General features: G+C 51.4%; 1 long non-coding RNA gene across 1 annotated transcript in view; it reads left to right on the forward strand.

Annotated features, from left to right (window-relative positions):
- Nucleotides 1-4,211: 4,211 nt before the first annotated feature.
- Nucleotides 4,212-17,565, forward strand: part of LOC311596592 — a 51,377-nt gene continuing 38,023 nt past the window's right edge. The window contains exon 1 of the long non-coding RNA XR_014778887.1: nucleotides 4,212-4,304. This is a non-coding gene — a long non-coding RNA (uncharacterized lncRNA). The remainder of the gene's footprint in view (nucleotides 4,305-17,565) is intronic.

The raw sequence follows: 17,565 nt of genomic DNA on the forward strand, positions 1-17,565 counted from the left end.
AAAGAGTCATGTATGTGCATTCAGGTTACAAATCTACTTCAGTCTGCCCCCAAGCCAGCTACTGTGCGTGAGCCAGGTCATCCTTTGCCAGTTTAACACTCATACCCAGTCAACAAATTAGTAAATAAAATAATAAAATGTTAGTGTCAGAATGTCGCTTAGAGGTAGAGTGCTTGCCTTGGATTCTTCCCCTTCCTGAATAAATTTATTTATTTATTTATTTATTTATTTATTTATTTATTGCATGTGTGCATGCACATGCATGTGCATATGGAGCTCAGCAGCAAAGGGTCTAGGGAATCCAATGTTCTTTAAGAAACAGTGGCTAAGCCGGACCTGTGGCGCACGCCTTTAATCCCAGCACTCGGGAGGCAGAGGCAGGTGGATCGCTGTGAGTTCGAGGCCAGCCTGGTCTACAAAGCCCCAGGACAGCCAAGGGTACCCAGAAAGACCCTGTCTTGAAAACAAAACAAAACAAAACAAAAAAAGAAAAAAAAAGAGTAGACTATTTGAGGTAAACTGATCTTCTCTCTCTCCTGGCTGGGGATGGTGGCCACTTGGGGACACTCTTTGCACCATGCTGGCCTTTTGGCCAGCTGCACTCCATTCTCCTGACTCATTTCTTTCCAAACGATGGACTTGAAGCATGCAAATTCAATGACTAGGCAAAACTCCTATTTTCTTTAGAAAGGATAAAGCAACAGTAAGCAGGCAAAGAAGTAAATAATTTAATTTTAGGCCATGTAAATACTATAAAAAGGACCCAAACTCTCTAAATAGGTAACATGACAGTGTATGTAGAGAGAGCTGCATTGTGTGTGTGTGTGTGTGTGTGTGTGTGTGTGTGTGTGTGTGTGTGTGTAGGGGGGAGAAAGCAGTTCAGTCGAGGACCTGAATGGAGGTTCTAAAATCAGAGCATCATGGGTAAAGGGAAGAGAATGTGCAAGAGCTTGAAGGACCCGCCTTGAAAGAAGGTACTCTGGAGTCTGTGGCCTGCCTTTTTTTTCTTCCCCCTTTCTGCCCCTTCCTTTCCACCTTCCCTTTCTTTCCCAACCTCTTTTCTTTTTCTTTCTTGGGACAGGGTTCACATAGCCCAAACTAGCCTAGAACTTGCTGATATTGACCTTGAATTTCTGAGCTGCTTTCCTCTACCTCCCAAGCGCTGGGGCTACAGGAATGCACCACCCGGCCTGAATTATGTGATGCTGGAAATTACACTCAGGGCGTTATGCATGCTAGGCAGGCATAGCATTTGAGCTCTGTTTTCAGTGCTACGTGGATATGTAGTTTTCTGAGGCAAAAGTCAACCAGCCTTATGTTGCCAGCAGCACTTAGGAGGCAGAGGCAGGAAGGAGGATCAGCAGTCCAAGGCCAGTCTTTTCTATATAGTGAGTTCCAGACCATTTGGGCCACAGGAGACCCTTTTAGTACCAAACAATCGTAGAAGTCAACTAGCCTTTCTCGCACACACTCATGTGTCTTTCTACTGATCTAGAATCAGATCAGATACCTCACTGCTGCTCCAGCGCCTCATCTGCAAACCCCACTGGGCTCCAATCCCACTGGCACCCTCAGTTCCTCAAATGAAACAACTTCCTCCTGCCACAGGGCCTTGGCACAGTTGGGCTCCACTAATCAAGAATCCTTTGTTAGGGGCTTTCCCCAAATTCACACAGTCAGATCCCTTATCTCTCTCGGTAATTATGCATCAATTTACAGTGCTTATCTGGAGAAATGGGGTCTGATGCCTAGATCCAGACACAGGGCCTAAACCAGGCGTGGCGGCACACACGTCTTTAATCCCAGCACTCGGGAGGCAGAAGCAGGCTGATGGCTGAGTTCGAGGCTAGCCTGGTCTCTACAAAGGAAGCCCAGGACAGCCAAAGCTACACAGAGAAACGCTGTCTCGAAAACAAAAACAAAAACAAAACAAAACGAAAAACCCAGATACAAGGCCTGGTCTCTAGAAGATGCTTAGTGCTTGTTAAGTGGCTACTTGGGGGTGCTGGGGTCAATTCTGGGCACTTGAAAGACACAAGAAGGAAGGAAATAGCATGGGGGAGGGACTTAAAGAGACTGACTAATCGCATTAAGGAAAGAAGTGAGTTGTTCTGGGGAGAATCTCATGGCAGACTCAGATGCCAGGAGTCGCAAGCCTATGGAGGACCAGTCACTTGGGCCTTAGGGGACCTGGGCAGCATTCCTTCAAGGACCGGTTTTTGTTGGTGGTGGGAGTTTTTGGTAGAACAGGTGTCTTAAAAGTAGAGAGTTAGTTCCCTGTCCTTAGAGGTCTGTGAGTACACAGTGGAGCAGAGGAGGGACCCTGGGGACTTTCATATCCTACGGTCCAACGATCATGGTCTGTTAGGTTTTTCAGCTGTAAAATGGGCGCCCCCGAGTGGCACCGAGGGCCCAGTCATTTCCAGCTTGTCCCCGGTGCAGGGACTGTAGGCCCGTTGCTGCTCTCCTCCCCCATAGCTCGGCAGGGTACTGGGAAGGGGGGTGGGGTGGGGGGGTGGTGCTTCCTTGAGTCTTAAGTGGTTGCACAGCTGGAGCAGTGGTTCGTATTTTAAAGTGGCGTTTGCCGACAATGGGGCTCTCTAGGGCTTGGAGGGGAAGGAAGCTGAAATTCAGGAGCGTTCTGTGAATTCCCAAGTTCTTTGTGTGCATTGTGTAGGAGAACAATGCTGTTTGTTTGGCTTGTTCACTCAAGGTGGGGGATTGAAGGGGGGGGTCGGGGAGGGGGAGGATGGTTAGGTCCCAGCACACTGAAACTCCCAGCGTGGTTAGGGATTGGAGGACCCCTTAAGAAACTGGGGGGTGGGCTGTAGGAAGATAGGAAGCTATGGGGCTGGCAGGTGGGTGGGGGTGGGGGTGGGGGTGGGGGTGGGGGGGAGGTGAGACGGTGTTCCCCAGACTGCCCTCCTCCTCCTGCTGCAAGTCTTGCTTCCTTAGGGATTTCTGCTCCCTTTATGGGGATTCTAAGCGCAGAGGCTGCTGACCTTGACCGGTTTCCCACAGGCTGCATCCTATGCCAGAAGGGTAGAGCGAATACCAGTTGGTCAAATCCCTTTGTCCTCGAGGCCTCGTCTTCCAGTGTTTGGCTAGACAGAGTTGCTTATAACTTGTTGGCTCAGGCGATCCCTGGGCGAGAGCTAGAGCTCCCTTCTGGGCCACATCATACTTTCTGCCTCACCAAGCCCTTCCTTGACCTTGATCTTGGCTGGTGAGTGTACAGTCTGGGTCCCCAGAGGAGTCTGTCTATACCTGAGGTCTTAGAACCTCAGTGAGACTACCCGGCAAGGGCCCGGCAAGTGCTCCAACCCTGGAGCTTCATCTTCTAGACCCTTTCCCCTTTAGACTTAGCAGCTGTGTGTCAAGTCTGTTGCAACATTAACCTTCTATTGCCTGATTAAAGCCCTGCTGTGCCGCTGACTATCCGAGCCTCAGTTTCCCTTCCGTAGAACAGACAACAATCATTCTACCCTGCTGAGCTGTGGCAAGGAGTAAATGAAATACCGCAGCTCAAGGCCTGTGTGTCATTGCCGCCTCCGTTGTTCAGACGCGGGAATCTAGGCAGAGGAGACAAGCTTCCTGGGGAGGATAAATGAAGGCATTGCAATTCAAGTCCAGGCCGCTGGTGCACGGAAGGTGGCTTGTGACCATCGCACTGGACCTCCTGAAGAGACAGGACTCATGCTGGCTCTGAGCAGGTTTCTCTGGACTTTCCAACAAGCACCTGCCAAAGCCAAGTTTCCCCCGGTCAGAGGAGTCGTATTGTCTAACCAGGCATGGGGTTGGGGCTCCACCGGCTCCGTGCACTGACTGACCCACTGACCCTGCCAGGGAAGGTCTTTCCCAAGCAATCAGACCAGCTCTGCACGGAGAGGCGCCTTGGGGCTGGCGGCTGAGTTCTAAGGTCTGAGAGTTACAATTTGGCGGCTGCTGGAGAAGGCACTGGGCTCTGATGTCGAGAGTCCTGGGGTCTCATCGGGGAGCCTGTCTGTGCTTTGGCGCTTCACCTGGCAGAGACACGGATGTGTACCCCGAGATGAAACAGCTGGGCAATGAGAAGAGAAGCCTAAACGTTGGGGACCACAACGGTGTGGAGGGGATCTGAGCCATGGCTCCCTCCAGTTTCTCCCCTCTCCCTTCATCCACCTCAGCTCAGCCTCTTCCCACCTCCGCCCTTTCTCTTCTCTTCTCAGCTTGTGGCTTTCCACTGAATGAGAAGAGGGAGAAGGGCCTGGGGGAAGGAGTGTCCACTTTGTTGATGTGATGCCGCACTTGCTCTGTGAATGAAGGTGATGTGGGTTCGGGGTGGAGGGAAGCGCTGGGTAGGGCAGCCTGGGATGGGGTTGCCATGGGAACAGCAGCCTGCCAGGAGCCCTGCCTTCAAAGCTGAGGTGCTGTGCGTGTGTGGCAGGTTCCTGAGGGAGGCGGGTGGTGAGAGTGTGTGTGTGTGTGTGTGTGTGTGTGTGTGTGTGTGTGTGTAGCAGTTCTGATGGGAGCCCCCTGGGACTCCAGCTCCTGGATTCCATACCTAAACCCTAACCTGTGTGGGAAGCGGCAATATTTCCTGGCAGAGGCCCCTCAGCCTCAAGCCCCCCCCCTCTCTCTCTCAGGGACGAGGAAGAAATCATTCTGGCCATTGTGAGGGGGGGGGGTGTCTCTGATTGATTGAGTCCTGCTGGCAACATCTCTTCCCTTCAAATGTGTCCAGGGTGGAGCAAAGGGACTCTTCCTGTGGTTAGAGGTAGTAACGGAGATGTGCTTTAACAGACTATGGTTGGAGCCGGTCCAGTCACTTTAGGCCTTTAGGCTCTAACCTCGAGGGGATGCCCTGGAGCCTGAGAATTCAGCTCTGGGTGATGAGCCCAGTGTTTGAGATCTCCAGGTGCCGTGGAGGACACTGCTGTCATCAGAGTGACCCTCTGGCCACTAGGGGGGGCCATGGTGCGTCATCCATGGTACTGGGAGAGCTCTGGGGGTGGGGCTTGGGGAGTGGGTGAGGTAGACCTGATGAGGTAGTGTGGCTGAAAAGTAGCCTCAACGGGTATTCCGTTCACCGGGCTGGCTCCACTAGACCACGCCACAGTAAACCCCCTGGTCTTCTGGGGAACCAGCACTCTGGAGTTGCCATTCAGTCTTAACCTTCTTGGGCTGGGAGCCTGGCTGTTCACACAGAACCTCCATCCTCTTCAGAGCCTTTCTGCAGTGCCAGCTACTCACCGGTGTGTGCTGGGCATTGCAAGGGCCTTCAGATCCATCCAAGAGGCACAAGCTTCATGCTACACATCTGAGGCTTAGCCAGGCAAGTCCTCAGACCTGACAACCTGCTTTGAATCCTCTCTGTGATCCATCTTGGGCAAGCTTGCTAGCGGGAGCCTGGGCTTTCCTCACCTGCAAAATGGTGGGTGCTAATGGTTACCTAGCTTGTGGAGTTGTGAGGGTGAGATGAGAAAACAGGAGTGAAGTCTGTCAGGGTCTGGCCCAGGGGAAGCTCTCCCTCAACGACGACAGGGTGACAACTGTTAGCAGTGAGTCAGAGGGAAGTGGTGGAGGCAGAGGTGAGTAATGGGAGTGAGACAGCCACGGAGGGCTTCCTGGATGCGGTGTCTCGAGTGACAGCTGGGCAAGGCCTGGCAGGAAGGAAGGCATTCAGAGAGTTTGTTTCGATTGCGCCTTGCTACCCTAACTGGTAGCCCAGGTGTCCTCTCTCCCTCCTCCCACCTCGCCCCCAGGCCTGACTTCCTCAAGCTCCTCCTCCTCCTGTCCCACTTCCCCTCCTTGATCTCCTCCCCTTTCCCTAAAGGAAGCCAGTTGCGGGCAATAAGTTTCACAAATAGTGACCACTGCCTGCTGTTGCTCAGTGGCTCCTGACCAGGGACTGTCTGCCACCTCCCCATCACCCCGGGATATTCAACAATGTTGCTTGTCATAGCTGGGGAGTAGGAAGTGCTGTGGGCTGGCTGTGGTTGCAGAGACAGACCTTTCCCATACAAAGAGTGAAGTGGTCCCAACCAGCGAGAAACCCTGGTTTGGATGGAACTGGAGGAACTGGGGCCCCTGCCCCTGGCTTCTGTGGCCCTGTCACGGTCTCCCCCATGCCAGGGCAAGTCACCAGCCCCCGCCCCCAAGTCTTTCTGTATCTTCTAATCTAGTTCCTCCTTCCCCCAGTGCCTCCGGCCTCACGCCCGCCCCGCCACTCATCTAGCGGTGCCACTTCCCCTAGGGTCTTGTCCCCCCTTTCATCCTCTGCCTCGCAGGGGTTGCGGACCGCCTGTCAGGCAGGAGTCAGCCGGCGGCTGCACGAGGCTTCAGAGACCCGGCTGCCCGCTGCACTCGGCCTGCCTGCCCACTGATTGGCCGAGCTGTTGTTTCCATGGTGATCACCAGCAAAGCCCGGCCCCCACCTCGCATCTCCTCGCCCCCCTCTTTTGGCGCCCCCCCAGGTCCTATTCAATGGCGAGAGCTGCGACAGGCAGGTTAATAAAACAGGAGCCTCGTGAGGAGCAGGGCTGTGGGCCGAGGTCCCAGCGTGGTGGCCCGCCCAGAGAAGGGAGGGACGGTGGGGGTAGGAAGCGAGGAGCCTGCTTGGAGCTCAGTTAGTTCCCGCCCCCACTCCAGCCAATCAGGGGTTCCACCCACTGCAGGTGCTGGGGCTGTGCCTGCCCTGGAATATTGGGGGTTCATTTCCTCATAGTGCGCCTTCCCACAATGGCCTCTGGGGGCAGTGTGCCCACCCCCAACAAAACCTCGGGATCCCTGTAACTGGGATGGGAGAAGGCTCTGGTAGAGGGAGGTTAGTGGCTGGCAAAGGCTGGAACTGGGAAGAAGAGTAGAGCGAGATGAGGTTGAGACAGGAGTGGTGTGGCGCTGGAAGGCGGGGGAAGAGACACGAGGGGAAAGAAGGAAAGACGTAGGAATGAGGCTGCTGGCAAACACCGAGCTGTTTGGGAAGGATGGTGAATGGGTGTGAGGCATAGACACGAGGCCAGGTAGGTATAGAGGGGGGCTTCAGGAGGGTCCAAGAGGAGAGGGGTTGGAGTTGGGACTGGAGAAAGGAGGTGGATAGGGCTATGAAGGTTTGTTCGGGACAGACGTTGCTCAGCACAGCCTCGGGCTGACTCACAGCACGGGTGCCCAGCGCTGAGTGTGTGCTTGCTGCATAATCATGGCAGTGGAGGAATGAGGTGGAAACTGGTGGGCCACGAATGCTGGAATCAGTCGCCCTAGCAACACCAGTCCTCCCCAGTACCAACCCAGTGTTTACTGTCAGGTCTGTGCTACGCTCTGACATGGATGACCTCACTGCATATTTACAATAATCCTTTGAGGCAGGGCCTATTACAACATCCACCAGAGATTCAGAGAGGTCGAGTAACTTATTCAAGGTCATAGAGCTCTGGTTCTACCACCGATGTGGTGGACACGTAATCATTGGCTGTCTTTGGAGCTGAGCCTTTCTGGCCAGAGATTCAAACCATGAAGATTTGTGATGGGGTTAGAGGGTATTCTGTGTCCAGAGGTCAAGGATGGATCTGGCCGTGATGCTGAGCCATGGGGTCAGGGCCCTGGCTGCCATCTGTGACATCATCTTGCTCTGTATTCAGCGTTCCCTGCTGGATTTGCTGGAGTTTTTGCTTTGTTTGTGCGACATTACAGTCGAAGCGACAGAGGTGGAGACCCTATAGCAGCTCTCAAGCGTCGTCCTTGAAAAACTCATCTATTTTGAAACAGTGGAGGAGCCCAGAGCTGGTGCTGCAAGGTCCAGACTGGAAAGAGAGTTGGAAAAAAGTAGAACAGCTTGGCTCTAAGTTAAGTTGTGATGGTACAGATCTGTAAACCTAGCATGCAGGAGGCCGAGGGAGGAAGGTCAGGTATCCTTGGCTACATAGGGAGTTAAGGCCAGCATGAGCTAAATGTCATTTATTTATTTACTTATTTATTTATTTATATTTCATGTGCATTAGTGTTTTGCCTGCATGGATGTCTGTGTGAGGGGTGTCATATCTTGGAGTTACAGACAGTTGTGAGCTGTCACATGGGTGCTGGGAATTGAATCCAGGGCCTCTGGAAGAGCCGTCAGTGCTCTTAACTGCTGAGCCATCATCTCTCCAGCCCCAAATGTCTTTCAAAAATAAAAAAGAATGGCTTGGTTCTAGATCCGTCTGTGATATGGCCTTGGATGGCTGTTATAATTTCTGTGAGCCTCAGTTACCCCATCTATACAATGGGAAAATATGTGCTAGTTGGTGATGCAGGTTACGGTGGGATGATGCTTGGGAAATGCCTGGCCCGTAGAAAATTCTTCATTAATGTGCCTTCCTTCTTTTGAGCCAGAAGGTCTCTGTAGGTGCTGATTCTCCTGAGAAATTTTTAATGCCACATTCCGTGACCCAGGGGGAAGAAACTTCCTGAATAGTTGGGTCTGCACTGTCCTCACTTCCAAAAATGTTGACAGCCTCCTGACCTAAAACATGATGGGACAGGGATGTTTCTCTCTAAAATGGGACAGAAGGACCCAAACTAAGGGAGTGAAGGGTCATGTCACCCCTTTCTGCATCTCTGTCCCTGACACCACCAGGAACACCAGGAGGAGAGGCCAAGCCCCTCAGCAGAAACTCTGAGCTTTTCAGGCCACCCACTGGTGGCTGCTGTCCCTGCAGCCTGCAGGCTCTGGGGTCAGGACTGAAAGCCAGGCCACCAGTTAGGAGCCCAGGCCAGGGAGGGCACAGGCAGCTGCTGCAACCTGAACACTCGATAAACCATTAATTCTTAATAAACGACAGGCTGTGCATTATTTAACAATAATGATACTTTCTGTTCCATTATAGATTAAAACACCGGCCTCTTCTTATTAATCCTGCATTTCAAAAGCTTGTAAATCCTGCACAGCCAGAGGAGATAAAAGCAGGCTCAACCCCATCCCAGGGCTGACACACTTGCACTGACACGGTGGCTCAGCAGCTTTCCCTGGGTGCACACACTCATGTGCCCTGGGCCCACCCACAGCCCGGTTCCTGGACAACATGAACACACCTGCTGTGGATATCTCCCTCCCTCCCTCTCTCTCTCTCTCTCTCTCTCTCTCTCTCCACAAACACACACACACACACACACACACACACACACACACACACCCTGTCTTTCCATTCTCTACCTCTTCCTCCTTTATCTTCCCAGCATTCTGCCACACACAACCATAATATGAACGGATTCTATTCTCATGCGGTTTTTGCATCTCTCCAGGGTCCTGTGGCAGGGGTTGGGGGTGGGTGGGAGGGTGCAGGGGGTAGGTGGTAGGGGGGTAGTGAGTGGAGAGAGAGGAAGAGATCAATCACGGGGAAAGGAAAGTAGGCGGTACACAGAGAAGAAGGGGGCAGACACCTCAAGGCCACGCAGGCTGGGTAGGTTCTGAGCTTGAGTCCTTCTGACATACTGAGAACTGCACAGGGTTCCCTTTGAGTGGGCCTCACTGGGCAATCAACACCCCTCCTCCGTATGGCCCTCAGGCTCTGTTTACACAGCCTCAGGGACAGAGAGCTCACCCGCTAGAGGCAGCATCTGCATCTGCAAAGCCCCCAGCCCCCTAGAGCTTCTTTAGAAGCCAAGCTTGGTGATGCACCCCTAAAATTCCAGCGCTGGGGAGGTGGAGGCAAGAGGATCAGAAATTCGGTGCTTCCCTCTGTTATCTAGTGAGTTGGAAACCAGCCTGAGCTACGTGAGGACGCGTCTCAAAAATCAAAATGCAAACAAACAAACAGGAAGCTTCCTCTGTGCAAGGCAGTCCTGGCTCCCTCAGGCGCATGGCAGGCCTTTGGAAGGAGACAGCTGCCACGGGCCTTGCTTGCTCCAGACCTCATGTGGAACTGTGTGAACTTTCTCTCGGTTCTCCTCATCTGTGCTGCCAGGGCAGCAGACCACATCCCTCCTTCCCCGTGGTGCAGGCAGGACACAGGCCAGTTAGATATTCTTTCTGTGGGGAGTCAGAAACCATAACCAAGGATTTTAGAAAGAAAATTCACCGTGACCTTGGATGCCTTTGACCAAGGTCATTGAAAAAAGAAAAAACCATCTGCATTTATGGAACTCTTACAAATTCTCGGAAGCTGGGCGTGGTGGCGCACGCCTTTAATCCCAGCACTTGGGAGGCAGAGGCAGGCGGATCTCTGTGAGTTCGAGGCCACCCTGGTCTACAAAGTGAGTCCGGGACAGCCAAGGCTACACAGAGAAACCCTGGCTCAAAAAACAAACAAACAAACAAACAAAAAAACCCAAAAAAACAAATTCTGGGTACCCTGGTGCATTCCTATACTCCCTTCTGTCCTTGGAGACTGCTTCTGTTCCTCCTGCAGCTGAGGAGAGCTGGGCTGTGGGTACACCAGTACACAGTGGTGAGGCCAGCACTTAGACCAGCTACTGTCTGACTTCTAACCTTGCTTTTAACTTCTTCTCAGAGCTAAGGGTCTTCTGGGTCTTCTGTGCCCCTAAGGCCAGTAGGATTGGTACAAGCCAAGCTGAACTTTCACTCCCAGCTTGGATTACAGTTCCCATGTAGGTTCTCCAGGAGGCAGATGGAGGTGTGGATGAGCGGAGATTGCTGGCTTCTCAGGTTTTACTTTGTTGTTGTTGTTGTTATTATTATTATTATTATTATTATTATTATTATTATTATTATTATTATTACCCCCCCTCAGGTAGAAGAAGAAGATAGGTCCCAAGATGCTAGTGAGGCTCCCTTTGTACTACGGCAGATCCATGTCTTCTCCTCCATTTTGGCAGGATCTGACTACATAGATCAGGCTGTCTGCGGCTTTCATCTACTGTCCTGCTTCTCTGCCCTGGGATGCTGTGATTACAGGCATGTGCTAGGATGATGAGCCAGGCAAATGCACCAGAAAGGATGACTTGCTGAAGCTGAGAGGTTAAGTCAATGATATCCGCATTCACCTCTTGCTCAGGGCTCTTGGAACTGGTCTGAGATGGTTCCTAAGGGCAGGTGGGGGGCTGGAGAGACAGCTCAGAGTCAGCTCTGAAGAGCACTAGCTGCCCTTCCAGAGGACCCACGTTCTGTTCCCAGCACCTGTGTTGCAGCTGACAATGATCTCTATGTAAGTCCAGGCCCAGGGGAATCTGACTCCCTCTTTTAGCCTCAGTCTCCACAGGCACTGAGTGTACGTGGCGCACAAACATATGTGGAGACAAGACACGCCCATACACATAAAATAAAAATAAATAAATTCTCAAAGAAGAGGAGGAGGAGGAAGAGGAGGAAGATGACAATGATAAAGGAATATTGGGGGCACAGCTCAGTTTATAGAGGACTGGCTATCATGTGCAAAACCCTAAGATCCATCCCCTATACCGTATAGGCCTCATGGATACATAGCTGTAATCCCAGGCCTGGAGAAGTGGAGGCAAGAGGATCAGAAGTCCAAGGTCATCCTTGGCTACATAGCAAGTTCAGGACCTATCTTAAAAACAAACAAACAAACAAACAAACAAACAAATCCAAAAGGATGCTGGGGTGTTACTCTGCATACAGGTGGAAAAGGGTGAAGCATCAAGTCAAAGGTTCCTCCTTTCCCAGATTTGCCTATGCTGCAGAAACATGAACATGGCTTTTTTTTTCTTTTTTCTTTTCTTTTCTTTTTCTCCCCCCCCCCCCAGACAGGGTTTCTCTGTAGCCCTGGCTGTCCTGGACTCACTTTTGTAGACCAGATTGGCCTCAAACTCACAGAGATCCACCTGCCTCAGCCTCCCCGAGTGCTGGGATTAAAGGCGTGCGCCCCCACACCTGGCAAGGGTGGAACACGCAACGAGATTGTTGCTGCTCTTTTAGCTGGGCTTCCAGCACCAGGCCAGGTGGCAGCAGGGAGCTCAGGGCTCTGAAACCCGAACCAGGTGGCAATGAGGGCTCAGCCTGGCTCAGGCTCAGAGCTCAGAAACTGAGAGGCAGTGGCAGGAGCCCTACTGAGGCAGACGGAATGGCTGCTTACCTCTGCAGAGAGGCGCTGTGGTAGGCAGATCATGGGAGAAAAATGGTTGCATAAGTCTCAGTGGGTCATGGTGGAGGAATGGAGTTAGAGAGAGTTTATTTATTTATTTATTTTTATTTATTATTATTAATTTTTTTTTTTTTGTTTTTTTGAGACAGGGTTTCTCTGTGTAGCCTTGGCTGTCCTGGACACGCTTTGTAGACCAGGCTGGCCTTGAACTCACAGCGATCCGCCTGCCTCTGCCTCCCGAGTGCTGGGATTAAAGGCGTGCGCCACCACGCCCGGCCGAGAGTTTATTTTGTGACTCAGGAATGTTATAAACTTTGGGCAGTGAGAGGGTTTGGGGTGTCTGTATGAAAATGTTTGATCTGCTGGGACCAGGAGTGCCAGGGATACTTTATTTACATGCAGCAACAGTCTTATCATAAGAAGGGGAATGCAGTATCTAATTATCCTATGGGCAGTGGGGGATGGGGTAAGAACTCCAGGTACTGTTAGAAGTATGGATAAAGGTTATTGGTTGAAAGCTTAGGTACCAAGACATCTCATTAGCATGAGGGAGGGTATTTCCAGGAATCCCCTGGTGCAGAATAAATGGGTTTCTTTTTCTTTCTTTCTTTTTGTTTCTTTTCTTTTTCTATTTGTTGTTGTTGTTTTCTTTCTTTCTTTCTTTCTTTCTTTCTTTCTTTCTTTTTTAAGGATTTATTTATCATACAGTAGTCTGCCCAAATGTGTGCCTGCAAACCAGAAGGGAGCACCAGATTTCATTATAGATGGTTGTGAGCCACCATGTGGTTGCTGGGAATTGAACTCAGGACCTTTGGAAGAACAGCCAGTGCTCTTAACCTCTGAGCCATCTCTCCAGCCCGTTGTTGTTGTTTTCAAGACAGGATTTTTCTGCATAGCCTTAGCTGTCCTGGACTCACTTTGTATACCAGGCTGGCCTCAAACTCACAGTGATCTGCCTGCCTCTACCTCCCAAGTGCTGGGATTAAAGGCGTGCACCACCACCCATGAACACGTTTCTTATTGGAAAAAGGTGTCCCTGTAATCTCCCTGAGGGCTAGGAGATACTCCTTAGGGGGTCTGGGGGTTTCCTCAGATCTGGCAGAGAGAGGGGAACCCAGCTGAGGAAGGGAGTTGGTCATTTTAGCACGGAGCTCAGTGGGTATCCCAAAATGGCAGATTTTGACCTTAACAGCAGGGTTCAACACAGGAGTTTGAATATCTGGTGTGGAGGTTCAGACCTATAGAAAATCCTAGCACCCAGGAGCTAACAGCAGGAGGATTATAAATTTGAGGCCAAGCCAGCCTAGCTAGGACTACAAAGAGATACCTGTTTCAAATAGCCCACCCCCCAAAAAAAACACATAGCTGAGTGTGTGTGTGTTTGTGTGTGTGTGTGTGTGTGTGTGTGTGTGTGTGTGTGTGAGAGAGAGAGAGAGAGAGAGAGAGAGAGAGAGAGAGAGAGAGAGAGAGAGAGAGACATGGAAGAAAGGGAGGCATCTTCAGGAAACACAGAGTTGGGGTGGGAAGCTAAGCAGATTTCTTCCTTTTATGAAATGTACAAGTGGGAAATTTGACTTGATCCCTTGTGGCTTTTGGGCCAACCCCTGAGTGAAGTCAGATGGCGTTTGCAAAGGAAAATTGTATCCATTTTCTGGGTTTTATGGGGCTTCCACAATGAGAGAGACCTCTCATGCCGGTGCTTAGAGAGGATTTCTCTGCGAGGCCTACAGTGACGCTGTGTAATCTCCCAAAAAATATGGTGCTAATATTCGCCGGGTTAGGGTTAGTTATTTTTATGTCTCTGTCATTTTGTTTCTCGGCAGCCCTTTCTGCCGCCTGGAAAGGATGCGGCGGACACTTTATTTCCACAGTCATATTTTTTAATTTGATCAAAGCAAATTTCACTTGTTCTCCGTATAAATTATTTAACTCATTTCTTTTAGGTTAAATGTCTCAATCGAAAGATAGAAAGCCCCTCTGTTACATTTTCTTCCAGGATTTTAATCAGTGCCTCTAGATTGTATGAACTTCCTTCTCAGGCTTCCATCCTTCTCTGTCCGGGGAGTCTCTCTCCCTAACCTCCCTTCCCTCCTGACTCGCCTCGCTCTCCCTGCTCCTGCTCTGTGCTGATGCTTCTGGACTCTGTGGCTCAGGAGGACTCTGGATAGGAGTTTGGCAGGTCGGCGTTCGAGCCCCTTTTAAATCTCACTCCCCCCACCCCTCTGTATGGCATGGCCTGCAGCTTGTTGAGTGCTCTGCAGCCTACAGTCTTGGTTGCCCCGCCACAGTTGCTGCTCTAGCCTAACCATTCTCTTTCCCTTGGAGCTGTAGTCTGCAAGGTGTGTGTGTGTGTGTGTGTGTGTGTGTGTGTGTGTGTGTGCGCGCGCGCGCGCATGCGTGCCCGCGCAGAGGCAGGTGAATCGCTACACAGAGAAACCCTGTCTTAAAACAAAAACAAAAATACCCAAAAACCAACAAAAAAAGCATTACCAGGGATTGAACCTGGGGCTTCATATTTTCTAGGCAAGTATGCTACCACTGAGCTTTATGGCTAGATTTTAATATATGATTCCTGAACTCTAGCTGTTTCCCAACCAAAAGATCTCTATTCAGTCAGTTGTCCCTTGTCACAGGACAAGCCCCTGGGAGCTGTTCCTTTGGTGCCAGGTCTCCTAGCACAGGCTTTCTCCTTGGGCTTCCCCTGGTAAGAGTATGGGGCTTGGTGACTAGACAAGTATGCGGCTGAGGAGCTCTCCCCCAAAAAGAAGGGGGGGCAGGGCAAGAAGGGACATGGTGCCTCCCACTTTGGCAGTCCACAGCCTCTCCTTGGCCCAGCCCCCCTCCTTACCTCACACAGTTTTAGCCAAGTGAGAGTCTCCAGAGGGAATTCCCTTTCCTTTTACTTTAAAAATACACAGTAATTAACAAAGGGATGCTATTAACTGCGACAAGTCGGAAATTACAATAAAATCAGCAGAGTCCACAACCAGTGTGGAGAGGCTGCTAGTGGGCCTGGCTTAGGCAGAGAGGAGCTCCTGGGCTATCCAGGGGACTTCCGTCTCAGCCAAAGGGGGTGCTTGACACAGGTTGGGAGGCTTCTGCCCAGGCCCGAGAGCCGCGCAGGTCAAACCAGGCTGCCCTAGTCCCAGCTGCTCCTACTTCCTGCCAGGAAAAGCCAGCGCTGGCGGCCATTCTTCCCGCGTTAGGGGCAGCCCTTTTATGAAAACATTAAATAATAGGGTCGTGGCCTAGGGCTGACCGGGGCTTGTCTGTGAGGATGTGACCTCTGCTCTTGTACGGGGCCAGCGATTTCCTTTCAGGGTTGCTCTAGGTTCTACAAAGCCTTGGAAAACGAGGATCAAAGAAAGCCCTTGGGACTGCTAGGCCATCTTGGTCACCTTCTCCTGCCTGTAGAGCATCTCGGGGACTGTCATGCCTTCCTTCTTTCCTTCCTTCTTTCCTTCCAACATGTCCTGCCTGACCTTTGCTCAGACACAGCCAAAGATCTTAGGAAGAAGTTGGCTTACTGCTGCCCATTGCCTGGGAGTCCAGGTCTAGTCTGACTGCAGTCCTTTCATGCTGCAGTCCTCTGTAATTTCTCCTAGAGAGCTTCTGGTGGGCTTAGAGAGAGGCTCTGTGCTCATTTGATTATAAGGACAGTAAAACTAAGGCTCAGAGTGACTTGCGCACACTCACACAGCAGGGGCTGGGGGGCGGGGCTGTGGCCTCGAAATGCGGTTCTATTTTCTCCATGGCTACTGCTTTTTCTGTGTGTCCTGAGCCCTGAAGAAGATGGATACCCCAGGGCTGAGCAGATAAGCCAGACTTTCCCTGTCCCTCGGGGCTCACAAGGCAACTGTACTGCAGAAGGCGTCTTAGCTCGCTTTTGTTCTCACCAGGCAGCTATAAACTGTACTATGGTGTAGATTTTATTCTCTTGTGTCGTTTCAGACAGGATCTCAGGTACCCAAGGCTAGCCTAGAACTGACTATGTAACCTGGGTTGGCCTTGAACTTTTGAGCCTCTCAGGATTACAGACAGGCACTTGGGGCTTCAAGTAGGTGTTGGAATTGGGGAAACTGAGGCTTGGAGTACACCGCTTTGCCTAACATTGAAAGACAGAGACAGAACTTGAATGCAGCTCTGCGTGTGTGTCTACAGTCACCCGGCCCTCAGGTCCTCACTGAAAGGTCAGAGCTAGCTAGACTTGAAGTCTGCAGCAGTGAGTCCAGCCGGGAGAGTGTGGAGTCGGAGAAGCTCATTAGGAGAGAAGCTGACATAGCCGTCAAGAGCCCAGCCTCGGCCAGCCCTGCTGACTCCCAGCTACCCGTGTAAACAGCCTTACTAATTCTCCAGACTCAATCGCCGTCCCTGATGGATTTCCCGTCATTACTCCCGAGTGAGTGACAAGCCGCTCAGACACTTGCCTTCCCAGAGGTTCAGAAATCAGAATGCTTTGCTCCCTAACTTGATTCCAACTTGTCCTAAAGTCATTTTAATTGGTGAAGCGTCAGAGACAATTTGGGTAACTTCCTGAGAGCCCTTTACTGCTAGCCCTTGGGCTTGGGGCGGGGTGGGGTGGGGGTGGGGTGTCTAGTGCCACTGTGGCTGGGGGTGGCACTGTAGCTGCCCCTGATTGGCCAGGAAGCTGAGCCGCACACATTGCTTAGGTGCTTCTTGCTGCAGTTTCCAGGCTGGTTCCTGAGGATAACAAGATTCATTTTCTCAATGGCTCTGACAGATAGGATTGTTATTGTTATTACACTCATATACCACCTTGCCTCTGAGGAGCTTAAGGCATTTTACAAATTTGAAAATTATCTAATAATCTCCCAGCAACCCCGGGAGAGGAGAGAAGCTGCAGAAAGAGGCTCTTTGGAGAAGCCAGAAGACCCGATAGCCCCTGCCGGCCAGCACATGACTACAGTTGGGGACCTGGGCCCTTTGGGCTCCTGTCTGTAGCTGCAGGAAAAGGAAAAGGAGGCAGATAATCGGGGGGGGGGGGGGGGGTGAAGAGGAGGAAACGGGAGAGGGACAAAAACCCAAGGGGAGGGAGAGGAGTTGTGCACAGTCTTCTTTAAAGACACACCAAATGAGAAGCAGCAGCAGGCTCCCAGGGGCTTTGGGTAAGAGAGCTGAAATTCAAAATGGAAATATATGAGCAGGGGGCTATAGCTCGGTAGCGGTGTACTTGCCTAGCGAGCAGGAGTCTCTGGATTCAGGCTTTACTACCCACCCTCCAAAATCAAAACGGATTATCAGAGCAGGAACGCAAGGATATGGGCAGAAATATCTAGAGGCCCCGCCACAAGCCTCGATAGCTGTTGTGAGATGGGACCAGGAAGCCCATGCAGGCCTCCAGTTTGTCACCTGCCAGCTGAAAGTGTGGCATTCTATGATCCTGTTGTCCTTTAAGCTCCCTTGTGCCAGAGGTGGCGTCAGTAATTGTGGCACCTTCACTAAGCGTGAAGGGAAAGCCACCCTCCACATGATGGGAGGGCTTGCTTGTAGCAAGGCTATTTTTTTTTTTTGCAGTTCTCCTTTTCAGAAC

Source organism: Acomys minous (genome assembly GCF_964271855.1).
Source record: "Acomys minous genome assembly, chromosome: 4".
Taxonomy (NCBI): Eukaryota; Metazoa; Chordata; class Mammalia; order Rodentia; family Muridae; genus Acomys; species Acomys minous.